At 39.4% G+C, this 14775-nt stretch overlaps 1 protein-coding gene across 1 annotated transcript in view; it reads right to left on the bottom strand.

The window, feature by feature from the left end:
* ankrd11 (ankyrin repeat domain 11) overlaps positions 1-14775 on the bottom strand; it is a 151232-nt gene that overhangs the window by 135456 nt on the left and 1001 nt on the right. The gene's annotated exons all lie outside the window — the stretch shown is intronic.

The raw sequence follows: 14775 nt of genomic DNA, 5'->3' as shown, positions 1-14775 counted from the left end.
TTTGGGGGTTTCAAAAAGAAAAAACAATCTCACTGAAATGTGCTGTATTGTAGGCGTTAACAGTGGTTTTACACGAAAATTAATTTCAGGGTGGACAGGAAGAAAGGCTTGAAGATAGGAGAGACATAAAAGCTGTCTCAAAGCCAGATGCTACAAATATAGCTGAAGCAGTGTGCAGTATAATGGAAAATGGAGTCAGCACTGTTTGGAAGAACAAGCTCTTTACAATCACCACAGATGGAGCATCTGTAATGACAGGGGTAAAAAATGGTGTAGTTACAAAACTGCGTGCAGACAGACCAAATGTGCTGGGGATCCACTGCATGGCCCATGAGCTAGAGCTTGCCTTTTCAGATGGAATAAGGAAAAATGTGATGGCCAGGAAAGTTGAGGACCTGTTAAGTGGACTCTACACCTTATATCATAAGAGTGGAGTGAACAGGGCCAGCCTAAAGCAACACTTCAGGGAGCTCCACATGAAGGCTTTGATGCCAACCAGAGTAGGTGGAACCCGGTAGCTCCCACATCTCTTTAAAGCACTTGACCATTTTCTCAGGGGATATGCGGTTGTACACCACTTAGAGGAGAAGGTATGTTAATGCATAGCCTACTAAAACCAGCAGTGTAGATGGATTATTTAATGTTTGCTATCTTTTTCTCTTCATCAGTTTTAAATGCTGTCTGATATAATGCAGTTGTTTTGTTTGTAGTCCCAGGAGGCCACGAACATCAATGCTGTTCTGAGGGCCAAAGCCAAGGGGTTCCTCAACTTAGGCAACAACGGTGGAGTGCTCAGGTTTTGCTGCCTTCTCCATGACACCATCTATCAACTGAGCAACCTCTTCCAAGTCACTGCAGAGGTCAGTGTCAACCCTGGCTGAAGCTCAGAACTGCCTTTCCTCCACTCAGGCTGTCATAGAAAAGTACAAGTCAAGGTATGTATTATATATCCTACAATTTATGATTTGATTTTAGGTTGTGTTGGTGTGTTTTCATCTCAGTATAAATAAAAAATAATTAAAAAGATACTCATCCCTCCATCTCTGCACAACTGTAGACCTGGGCCTAAGCTGAGAGCAGTGCTGGACACAGACACCTATGAGGGAGTTCTCCTGAAGCCCACTGATGGCGACCAGCATGACAAGGCAAAGAATGAGCTCATCGATTCTCTGTCCCAGTGCATCACTGCTAGATTTAGTGATGTGAACAGTGGTGTCCTGCATGCTATGCGGATGACCAGTTTCCAGTGCTGGCCAGAGGCAGACACGAGTTCAGGTTAGCAATTCAAATGTAATGAACAAATCTTTACTCATTTTATGTTTTGAGACAACTGCTTAACTTTATATTAATGTTTTCCCTTTTGTTCTCAGATTTTGGTGATGAAGAGGTAAACAAATTCATCAGTCACTTCCGACCTCTTTTACTGTCTGCTGGAGTTGATGTGGAGTTGATCCCTGCTCAATGGACAGTTCTCAAGACTGAACTATACACAGCAGGATTCAGCCAAGGTACTTGGAGAATGATGTTTGAGGGAAAAAAAAATCATACTAATGTACCTTATCGGTAGCATTTCTAAACAAGTGCTTAAAGTTCCCAAGCTCTATAGAAATGTCTAATATTGTAAGACAGTTTTATTTTGTTTATCAGGAATCAGAGTAAATATAATTTGTTAAAGGCAGAATCCAAATTTGAATGCCATCTTTTAATAACTAAAGTTGCATTTGAAAATGTATAATTGATGGCAAATGCATAATGCATATTTTCTGTCTCACCCTGCTACAGGAAACTTTGAGAAGACCTGGCCTACTGTGAACAGAATGCTGCGCCATCGGTGTCCTGATGTTCTTGATCTTTTTGATGCTCTCCTCACCATCCCTGCAACTACAGCTGACTGTGAAAGAGGTTTCAGTGCTATGAAGCAGGTAAAGAGTGACTGGCGCTCACGCCTAAAAGGTGAGACCCTCTCTGACCTCCTTAAAACCCAGTTGTGCTCTCCTGACATCAAAGACTTTGATCCAACCAATGCCATTGACATCTGGCATGCTGACAGTTTGCGCTGACACAGGCCTGACTTTGTGCGCAAACATGGAACAAAAGGAACAGAGGGTGGCTCAGATTCTGATGGCACCTCTGAAGAAGAAGTGGAGCTCTGAAGACATGCGATTCAAATGATAGATAGAGATCCCAATCTTAAAATTAAATGTTTGCACTTTCTATGTATATTTTGTTGTATGTATTGTACTTTGTTTTTCATGCCAACAATGCTAATAAAATAATCAAATGCATTCAGTGGCACTCATAATTTCACCGGAAAAATTTGGCTAGTGGATATTCTGATTGGCTGGTAACTTTAGAAAGTTGGCTGGTGATCAAAAAAGTTAATTTAGAACCCTGTTTGTAATGATTTCTGTGCCTTTCTCTGATAGTTTTAAATACTTTCACACTGCCGACATGTTTGCTGCATTAGTGCGTGCCTCTTTTTGATCACCTTAGTCATCGTTCGGTACACATTGTTCTGCTGTTTCGCTTATTCTAATTTTGGTTGCTGAATATTCGGTGCATCCCTACAAAATGAGATTGAGAAAACCATTTCTATTGAGAGTAAGGAGTCACGTGCCGATTTGGGTTGATCTGGGAGGGGTCTGAGACGATCGGCCATGATGGTAGGACACGCTATCGGTTGCCAGGGGCAACGCCTTCAGAACTTCACAGAGGCGCGACTAAACATTTCAGAGCTCTTTAATTGTTGCACATTTATTGTGTCGGCGGAACAGAGACGGATCTACGAATACGAGAAAGAAATGAAGTAAAGCAAAGCAATGCAAAAAGATAAGGCGAAAGAAAGGGGACCTTACAGGAACATGCTCACACCAAGCGCAAAACAGCCGGTGTTTGGAGAAGCTCTCAGGCTTCCAAAATATCGACCCATACGAGCTCCCTGCAGCGGCACAGAGACCTGGACCATTTACCTCAGTGCACACATATGGACATTGTGAATTATATTGTTTACGATGTAAGTCACCTTGCATTCACGCCGTTAATGACTTTAATCTAACCAGGACATTTACATCTTGCAATCACACATTTAACTACCCTAACCAACCCTGAACTGGTTTGGCCACTGTGCAGCCCCCAACACAAAAACCTGGTACAGTATGTGTCATTGGGCTAAAATCAAATTATAACTAAACATACACAGCTTTACCCTACATCAAAACATGTTGGAAACGTTTGTGTACATTGAACATCTCGTTACAACCTAGTGTTTATGAAACAGTCGCAGTTATTTAAGTTACTTTGTCATTTTTGTCAAGAAGTGTCTGCTAAATGCAATGTAACTACAACACGCTAAAACGCATGTGAATAAACTTACTTTGGCCGGTACAACGCTGTTTTCACCAACTGGAGGCTTGTAGATGACCAAATTCTGCACTCAGCCACAGCATAAAGCCTCGTAACTTTCCAAAGACTTGTGGCTTTTAAACTCCTGTATTGTGTAGTAACTTACACCAAAAACTAGATAATTCACAATGTCCATATATGTGCATGGAAGTAAATGGTCCAGGTCTCTGTGCCATTCCGCTGCAGGGAGCTCGTATGGGTCGATATTTTGGATTTTGCTTCTCCAAATACCGCTGTTTTGCGATTGGTGTAACCTAAAAAAACTATATTCCATTGGTCCTATGTGTTCCATATGTATCGTGTGAGGTACTGGAGCAGTTTTTAACGCAGCAGTAACTTCCAGGCATGGTAAAACAGTGCAGAATTGCGAGAACCTCCTCTGCTACCGAGTTAACAACACACGTAAACAATCATCTTTCGCCGCTGGTGTCCTGCCAACATGGCGGAGAGGGAGCTATCGAGGGGAGGGGCTCTGGGCTATGACGACAACTCCTCACTCTCAATATCAAAAAAACAGCAGAAACAAAAAAGCATAGGTCTGATACAACATCTCTGCAACTGAAGACTACTGGTAAACAGTAAGCCGACAACAGCCTGTGCCGCTCATACAGATAATGTATTAGTCAGCCCTCAGTACATCCAATCAAAACAACTGCTGTGTCCTGCTGCCCAACGCCCTCCCCGACCTCACTCACATCTGCCCACACAAGTGAATCTACTGCTTCCCCTGCTATCAGCATACATTTACAGCTCATTTAGAGCTGAATTTCACTTGATCAACAAGGTAAAAACCGAAATCATCAGTAACCAAACAAGTTCCACACCTAGGGCTGTGCTAATCATCAACTGCTTTCACCACACAGTGACAATGACAATTGTAGTGACAATCAGGCAACATCGCGTTCATAATCACAGATAGATCGCATTCGATTTCAAATGTGATATGGCCTAGTTTGTCAGTGAACTACGGCTCTGGTGTAGTGAATGCCACTCCATCTGAAAGCAGGTGATGGTGAAATTTTGAACCTCTAATCCTATCTGAATGCTTTAAAAAGTGACGTAAAGCTGAGATTCTCCGCGTTTCGGAGATCCTATATCCTATTCATCTCATTTGTATATTCAGAGGCTCCGTAGTGTACGTGATTATGTCATCACATTTTAACAACATTGATTAGTCAGAAGAAACCAATGCACTTCGTTCCTCTGAGACAAACAGAAATGATTATTCCCACCCCCATGCCCAGATTGGTTCAAACTGCCCCATATTCAACCAATAAACATAGCTTTTGGTCTTTTGAACTACTATTTAACATATTTCTTTGGAATTATGAATGTACACAAAGTGAAAGTAAAGTCTGTCATGCATGCATAAATACAAACATAAAATAACACATTTGCTCTCTGAAAAAGCCCAGAAAAACACACGACAAATCAAAAACAAGGATGAAACAGTGGTACATGTCTGATAAAGAACTGGAATTTATTTATTACAATCACAGAGCTACACAAGACGAGCTTTTTTTTTAAAGAAAATGACAGATCGTTCCGCTAGATAAGACCCTTATTCCTCGTCTAGGATCCTGTAGAACACTTTGAAGCAGCACTGAAGCTGCTATTTGGACCTTCCACCCACTGAACCCCACTGAAGTCCACTATATAGAGAAAAACCCTGGGCTGTTTTCCTCAAAAACCTTAATATCTTTTCGACTGAAGAAAGGCATGAACATCCTGGATGGCCTGGGGGTGAGTTATGAGGAAATTTTAATTTAGAAGTGAACTAATCCTTTAAGTGTAAAGGACATAAATTGTAACACCATAATCTTATGATTTTGAAGGTGGGTAGAAGTACCACTATTCTGTAACATGATATAAGATCATATTGAACATGCACTGTATTGTTAATGTAGGCATTTTAAAATAAAGTTAATAATTCTAGATATCTAGATTTATACAAAGTTTTTTCCCCCCCTCCATCGCCTACGACAGTTAGGGGAAGTGAGAAAAAGGTATTTATATCGGTTTACAAATTTATTTGTTTTTTTTTTTACAAAAACACATCGATTCCCTACAGGAGGGCTTTATTCACCCCAGCCCAAGCATCCCATGAATGAGGCAGAAGTTTGATATCAGAGTATGTGAGTGGAGCTGCAACAATTTCCCCTCCACGCTTTAAGCATTTAATAATCACTCCGCTCCAGCTATGATCCGGGTTCACCATTTCCTGTTCCTCGCTCCACTGATCAGAAACACAGCTCCACGGATAAATTTTTCACTATGGTTGTAAATAAATAAATGCATAATACTAGAAGACCAGTTTTAACATGGTTTATTGGAACACTACAATTAACCCAAGTCCATATTAAAGGTGCTCTAAGCGATGCCGGGAGTCGTAACTTCTTGTTGACGTTCGAATTGTTGTCAAACAAAACAAAGGCTAGCTAGACCCTCCCTCCTCCTCATCCGCGCACTAACCCCCCAAACCCCACCCCCAAATCTTTCTTGTCGGTTATTGGCTGTAACAGTTTGTTATGTTTCGTGGTGCGGGTGAGCCCAGTTAGTTTTTCTTGTTGTTTGTGGAGCCTGTGGTGTCTAGAGAGACCGTTTTTTACAGTGTGTTCAGGGGAAAGGCAGCTAGCGGATAGTGAGGAGATGTTTGCTGGATGTGACAAAAAATGTTTTGGCCTAAAAAACATATGACATCACTTAGAGCACCTTTAAATGACTGCTTAACTCACTTAGCTTACTTATCTGTGCATCGTTTCCCTCTGTGAGAGCTTTGGTGCTCTGTACGCGTGCAGCAGCACATTAGTTTAGAGCGGAGATTTACAAACTTTAACATTCTTTAACCTCCCGCACCAGTCCATTGCCATTTTAACCTTCGTATGGAATTCACACATCTGTCAAGCTAACTAATTATGTTTAATGTGTGAGTTGGCATAATTTGTGGAGTGGAAGGAGAGCGTTCTCGAAACGAGTGAAAACCTCAAATCTACAATTTAAAAAAAATCTACTTCTAGCTCAAGGCAAAATCACGCCTCTCCACTCCTCGCTCTGCTCCCCGTTTACTCTGTTTGATATGTAGTTTTCACAAAATATTGGGGATATCTTGGCACAGGTAACACAGAAAAACAATACAATACAAATCCGACTGAAAATCAATTAACCTAACCTTAAATGAAACACTGTGATAAAAGCTTTAGCTGAAAATTTTATACTGTCATTTGAGTAAAAGGTAGATTTTGCTAAACAAATATCTTATGATGTCATTTGCAACCATATATTTACTATAAATATATTTGACCATATATTACATGTACAGGAAAGGAAATATGTTGCTGTATTATGCAGCCAATATATGATATAACAGTACCGTACTTCGACCATATACACAGGTTTAACAGATAAGCCTCAGTTCGTAAGAGCTGATACTGAAAGATCAAACGAAACCACTGAGTGATGGTATACAGAGAGAAGAAATGCGGCAAAGAAGAGAGCAGGGGAGAAAGAAGGGTCTCCTTTGATGTATGAGAGTTGGGGAGAAATGTTATCAAACGCACTGCAATGGAAGTGAAGCAGCATCAGTGAGAAAACCTTCAAACCCTAAAATCAAGTGCCCCCTCCCAGGTGTTAGTGGGTGGATGCCATTCAGCATTGTCTGCATTTTTGCATTTATGTGTTGCCATAGGGAAAGAGTGTTTCAAAGGGGTTTATATGGCATCTGGATGTCCAAGGAGTATGGAGGGGCCTATAAAACATTTACACCACAGGAGAGAAGTGAAACATGAGAGAGGAGAGTGAGCGTTCCTGTTTACAGAGACTAACGCTATGCAATGAGGAAGGGGAAGGCCAAAGGAAACCAGCACACAATAATGTCATGTGAGTACTGGCTCACACTATTATAGTACACCAATAGCATTTCCAACTGTGGGAAAATAAGATTACATCAATATTCACAGAGTAGGGCTCAAAAAACAAACATGCGCTTCTTTTTGGTTTCCACTTCTGACTGTTTGATGCACATGCAGGTGTCGGTGCTCACTCAGTGTATGTGAAGTTTAAAGGGGTGGTCTACCGACCTTTTTCGAAGGCTTGATTATGTGTATAGGGTGCACTGTGACGTTTTCATGCTTCGTTTTATAAAAAACAACAACAAAAACATTTTTCACATATTTTACCTTTATAATGCACCGCTTTTCTATTCTTGTAAAATGGTCTGTTGACTTCCTGGTCCCTCCCTCAATAATTTACAATGGGCTGGTGAGCTGGCCCAGTGCACGTTGACCGGACATGTCACGCCTCTTCCCATAACAGGTAGTTGCAATGCACTCCAAGTGTATTGTAAACAATGGTGTCCATGTTATCTTATCAATTTGAGCACAAGTCAGAAATTATTATTGAAGAGGATCAAGTAGAACATATGCAAGCACAACTCTTACAGGAAGTTTTAGAATTGTATGTCCTTTCTAATTTTTATAGATATTCTGGTATTTGTAAATTCTACTGCTGTTTATGTTATATTTTGATGTTAAGTTTTAGCCTTACTAAAGCTTTGGTACTAAAGTTACCTACTGTCCTTGAAGGGATTTTTTGATTACAGACTGCAGATCTACAGTGACCGCTAATACTGACTAGCCCCTTTCACACTGCCATTCCGGCAAATACACGGGTAAAGTGTTCCAGCAATTGTTCCCGGGTCGCTAGATTTTGCACTTTCACACTGCCAGTGATTACCCGGGATATGTGCGTGCTTTCACACAAAACCCGTAAAGATCCCGAAACGACACATGACATCAGGGTGTGACGTGTAATGTACGAGTCGAAAACGTTAGGCACGTTATACTTTCACTGAAGCTGGCGAACGATCTCAGCGTCAGCGCGGAAAGTGAGGAACAAACTGATTCTGCTTCATTACAGTTTGCACATATTTTTTCGTCGCGAACCTTGATCTTCCTTCAAAACAGCCGGTAAAAGAGTCGCGCGATAACGTGCGTCATCACTTCGACACGGCATTAGATCTGGCTTTTGTTCACACAGCGCTCGTCCCGGGGTGAACCCGGCAATGTTACTAGGTCCCCGACCCGGGTTCAATGCCAGAATAAATCCCGGGACGTGGTTGCTTTCACACAGAAGGCGACCCGGCAATGTTCCGGCAATATGCCGGGTCCGATGTGCAGTGTGAAAGGGGCTACTGTAAAGCCCCATTAGTTTTATCTTAGTAGAACAAGCGTGTTCAAATACCTGTCATCAGAACTATGAGCCCATTGTGAAGATTAGCCATGGCTTTAATACAGTGGCTAAATCAAACACAGAACCATATTTAGCGTGCATACTTTATTCTATACTACAACTCTTTCTCTTCTTTTGTTGTGTTCCCAGGGGCCAGGTTTATGTAAATTTTAGTGATGAGCCTTGCGTCTTCACTAAACTTTGTCAGTTGTATTTGTTTGATGGTTTGGACATTCAAGCGATTAGATGATCGGATGTGTATTATTATATCGAGCTACCATGTTCGCGCAGCTGCATTGTGGCACGAACACTCATATAAACAGTAGATGTGAAGATCGCGCGCACAGAGGAATGCAGAAACTAGTCGTCATCGCTTTCCTGTGATTTATCACTAAAGTAGCTTAGAACCTCAAAACTTATTATAGCATATTTTTCTACTTTTAAAGGAACTAGGCTATTTACAACCCACAGCTTCACAATAGAGACGGTATTACTAAATCACACACGCAATCACTCGTACTGGTACTGTGCTAATTTATCTTTATCTAATCTTTATTTATCTCTTACACCGAGCAATAATCAGTAAGAAATGTTACGAACATAGATAAAATAACTGCTGATAGTGAGCTTTTATGTCAGATCGCTCTTTCAATAGGAAAAAAATAGCTCACCTTTAATAGTCAATCATATTTACAGCACAAACCTTGTCAGTGAACTATGAGGGCAGAAAAACAAAACAGAAACAAAATTCATTGAAAAAATAATTTATTAATCATAATCGAGGTAAAATGTTCAATTAATCGAGGTTTTGATTTTAGTCCATAATCGTCCAGCCCTATTACACAATAACAAAATGTTAAAAAGTCAAATTGTATTCGATGACCCCTTTAGCAAAGACTTGCTTGCTTATGAGCCTTCCTCCAGAATGAAAATGTGTGTAATTCTTCCAATTACAGACAAGAAATAACGGTCCAATCTAAGTTATGTGCTGGGGAAGCATGTCTCAAATCCATTAAGCAACAGGGCAAGCCACATGAGTTTTAAGCAGCATTGTCATGTTTTGGACCACTTGAATTATGCACTTTTCCCACAAAAGCTCACTCTGTGACCTTCACTCTTTTTCTGCTAAGCTTTTTTCATAAAAATATTTTATTCACAGCCGTAAAATGATGTGACTGTAGGAGCTTTTCCATGCACAACCTGATTAGATTTGTAATGGAATTTACTTTCATTATCAATTAACCATTGTTGACCTATTGGTGAAATACACCAACATTTCAGGCAAGAGTTCCGGCAACATCATCTGAATACATACAGGGTTAAAGCATAGACTGCATAAAAACATGGACGTAGTTTCCATGTTGTCACTCGAGGGTTTCCGAAAAGCATTTTTTAAGCCTAAAGTAGGTGGAACCAACAGTCACCATCTTGGCAACATCACTCCCGGATAATTGAAAATGGGCAAAGAGGCGGGAACTGGTCGCTGAAACCACGCCCACCTAGCTCTACGGTGGTGACAGCAGCGGCAATCCACTTTCACTCAAGTGCCCATTCCCTTAATTTTGCAGAACTTTATAGTTATATTATAATTTAAATGGATGAATTATAAAATAATTCACCCCCCTCAGAGTTGTCATGAAGGGCAAAATTTGCTATATAGACCAAAACCACTTTTTGAACCAGGCTGTAGGCTAAACTTTTTTTTTTCTGCTGTAAAGTTGGGTATTTTAACATGGGGAGTCTATGGGACTGCTCCACTTTGAAAGCACATGTGTAGAGATCTACTGTTAATTACAGAACCGGCTTTACAAACGAGATGCGCATTAAATATAGTCCGATATTTATTGTGCATTTCTATAAAAGAGACAGGAGCCTATAAATGTGCTGCCTGTCATTAAATGTTAATCAAAGAACAAAAAAAATCATTCAGTGATCTTGAATGAATATATTTAATAGCTTTAATCTAATTTTATTTATGAAAAGAAAACAAGGCAATGTTTTTAAAATGTTAATTACAGTTTCTGTACCTGAATTTTGGTTCAAATGTATTTATGCTTTTAATTGATTTGTTCATTCCTATTTTATTACTGACTGTTTACTTGCCTTGAACACTTTAATATTTTACAATTTATATTAATCTAGTTGTTTTTGCTGTGGAATTTTGTTTTTAAAGCATAGGCAAAATTCCTCTTGCAGTGTTCTGTAGGCTGCTGATGTTTGCTCGTGTTATTCAGCTGCAACAGAATGCTTTGTAAAAAGACACTGAATAAATATTCTAAAAAGATGAATCTAAATGTTTGACTTAATTTTTTTATTTTGGATTTTTTTTTATCTTATAGGAATTGAAACTAAGAATCAGAATCGATAAGCAGAATTGGAATCGATAAAAGTAAATGATACCCAACCCTACTTATGACTGGTTATATGGTCTAGGGTCACAAATGATTTGCCATGGCCTCGTCCAGTATAGACAGCTTCTAGCTGTTGTGGAGCGGGGCGGCTCTCACGTCCAGTGTAGACGTGATGTTTGTGTGTGAGCAGAGAAAATTTTCAATATAAATATAATTATCAGTACACTAAACTGTGCACATCGCAATATTGATGCTGAAACGATATCATGCAGCCCTATTTCTGGATTATATATTATAACTCTTTTAGGTCAAACAAATTTCCATTTGTGCCAGGTGCCAATCCCTTTTTAAACAATTATACACCCTAATGTATTAATATCTTCAATAAGACTAGGGCTGTGTTCTATAAATTGATGTGACAACATACGAGAATAGATATTGCTTATGTATCAATACAAAAACTGCATTAAAATAAAAAAAAAGTAGAAAAGTGCAAAGTTTTCAAAATTAATGAACAGAACACAACATGTTGGCTACAACAAGGTTTACTATGACCCAAAAATAAGGGCTGGGCGATATATCGAATATTAGCGATACTATCGGAAAAATTTTGACGACGATGTACAATTTGAATATATCGGGAATATCGAATATTTCAAATTCAAGCATACTTTCCCAAAAGAACGCGCCGAATGTCCAAAAAAGGAACCTGTAACTGCTGACTGCTCTACGCCCCTCTACTACGAGAGCTGTAATGATAGCGGTTGCCAGATAACAAAAGTTAAAATCTCCCAATCAGAGCTCCACTGTTACAAGGATACATTTTCTGCTCGGTGTTTGCTTATTTTTAAGCAATCTGGCAACCATGCGCACGTGCTCACTCCTCGTTGCGGAAGAGCCGCCGACGATAATCTGAAAACAGTTTCCATAATATAAACAGAGAGAATGCAAAAATCTTTGGTATTCATTTATATATATTTATATATAAGAAATAGCTATGTGCTTCAGCAACTAGCTTCCCATCTAAGAGGGTTTTTTGTGTCAGTAAGAACATAGTTTCATGCCACAGAGCTTCTCTTAAAACCACAGACAGTTGACAGACTTGTGTTCTTAGCTTAAAAACTTGTTAAAAAATTAAAATAAAATACTTATCCCAGTTGCACAGTTTAAATTGTGAATTGCATGCACTAAAAAGTTGACAGAATGCACTTTCTGTAACTGTTACTTAATTTGCACTGCTTCAGTTACATATAGGCCTACATGTATTCATTAATAAAAAGCAGTAAGTGATCTCTTGGTCTAGATTTTTTAACTGCTTAAATTAGCTGTTTAATCTAAATGTTTGTTTTTTTTTTTATGGGCAAAAGAAAATCATGTTTTATTTTTTATTATTTAAATGCAAACATATCGAGATATATATCGAATATCGTAAAAAATTTGACAATATCGAGATATCATTTTTTTTTGTATATCGCCCAGCCCCACCCAAAAGCACATATAACTGAAGCTGCCATAGACGTAGTTCTGCCCAGTATTATAATGTACTTTCCCAACGTGGCAACCATGCACAAAATGCTCTCTCCACTGAGGGCAAAAACACTGATGCTTACCACAAGCATGTTGAAGTTTAGAAATCTCCAGTGCAACATTCTGCTCAAAGAAAAGCATACTGCAGCAATTCTGTATCCATTCGCGAGGCTTCGTGTGCTTTTTGCTGCTACTAAATCTGCCATCTCACTGATGAACTAATATAAATCCAAACATCTACAACTGTCTAAGATTTTGCTCTTGAATAAATGCATTGCAGCCTCTGGTCCGCATAAAAAATGCTTTGGCTTCTGATAGTATATCTTTTTCCAGTTTTAATGGGAAAACATAAGCTGGGATTGTTGAAATTGTAGTTTTCTCAAGATTTTTCAGGTTTTGAGAGAAGCTTTTCACTTTCAAAAATTTAGAGATTCATTTTTAGAATTTACTTCAGTAAGTACACCACAATTTCTGGGATTAGAATATTGTACCAAGTGGCAGAGTTCCCAATCTTCAGAAGAAACCTACACCTACATGTACGGTTATTGAGAACCTCCATATCTGAACTCTGTGAGTTAGCTATACAATAACCTGCTAAGGAAAATATTAGGTCAGTAATGATGGATACCACAATACGTATTGCCACCTCATTATTATAATATGTATTGCAACTTGGTTATTGATACCCAGTCCTAAATAAGATATTGAGAAATGTCCTAACAAATAACTAAAATACTATACAAAATAAATAACAGGAATGTGGCTTATTTTTTTTCCCCAAGCCTGGAAATGGCTCTGAGAATAGCCATTCCACAATAGTCCCTGGCTTGGAAACCCTAAAACCTCCAAGTATTAGCAGAACATCATGGAGTCACTGTCTCAGCTGCCTCCAAACTATTAGACACCCACAAACCAGCTGGCCTGGAAGCATATGCTATACGTTTACAAAAGACTTTTGTTAACAAACTGTAATCAAAGAACTGATTATGTTTGCAAAAAGTGAGAGTGAAAAAAAGCCCGGCAATGAGGAACGCTGGGTCGAAAAAAAGGCTTGTCCCCGCAGACCTAAATATGTCATAATTCTCATGGTGACCGAGCAAAGCATGGTTTTGTGTCAACCCACAAAAATGCTTTTACAACATTTATGCTGACATTTATAACAACAATGTCATACCTTAAATAAAATTTAATCCCCAACCACAGGATCTTTAAGACACTACGAGTTCAGCTGGACAGAATTAGCTCTCAAAAGGCTACACTGAGTGAGACAATGCCAATAATTAAGAGTATGACCGCCATTATCAAAGAAAGGAAATGCTTTCTGAAGCTCCCAGTAACAGCATTCTTGACCCCACGCCCCAACCAAAAGTCCATTTCCCCTCTCAACCAAACAATGAGCAGGACTCTCGAAAATAAATACAAGAATTAAGTAGACAAACAGGCCTGACAACCTGAGACTAACACCTAAGGATCATACTTTAGCTAAATCCTGATTAGTGCTCTTAAACCACCTTCTGGTAAACAGTCTACAAGTGCCATAAGTCAACTTAGTTTTCTTACGGAGTAAAACAGGAAAGAGTATTTTGCAACGCTGCTGTGTAAAAGTTGTGCTCAGAAGAAATAAACAAAAGTGAGGAAGGGAGGGATGTAGGGAGAGAGAGAGAGAGAGAGAGAGAGAGAGAGAGAGAGAGAGTGCTAACGCCCCAACACCGCCGCAGTGTTCTTCCACTGCACCAACACCAGCTCCGTTTACTTCATCACAAACTTTCATAGATCCTGTCTCTATCCTTCACCCTTTAAACAAGTATTGCAAGGACTTGCTTCAATGCAGCTCCTTGATGAAGCAAACAATCACACCGCATCATGTCTAAACAAGCACGTAGACAGGTCACATCCACATGCAGCCTCCACAAAATGTGTTTTCAGAGCCGCTGCTCACGCCACATGAGAAACAGTGAAGTTCGGGACTTTCTGTTGTTCAAAATCAAAAGCAAAAAACATTAAATACACACAGAATGGTTAGCCACATTAAGAATACAGATTTGCATTGAGAAACACTTCAATTGGTTAAATAGAATGATTGTAGCACTGGATCAGCCTCAATGGAACTAGAGTAAAATCTTTAGGCTATTATACTATGAAACAGTGTTTCTTTCTCACCAGAAACAAACCCCCCTGTTAATCATTAGACATTAAAACCAAAACTGATTTCATGTCGTCATCAAAACATGACCAATCTCATAAAAACACTGAGAACTGAGAGTGTTGC

Source organism: Carassius carassius, chromosome 3, assembly GCF_963082965.1.
Source record: "Carassius carassius chromosome 3, fCarCar2.1, whole genome shotgun sequence".
NCBI classification, from domain to species: domain Eukaryota; kingdom Metazoa; phylum Chordata; class Actinopteri; order Cypriniformes; family Cyprinidae; genus Carassius; species Carassius carassius.
The sequence above is the reverse complement of the archived record's forward strand: the minus strand, read 5'-3'. Positions and strand labels throughout refer to the sequence as shown.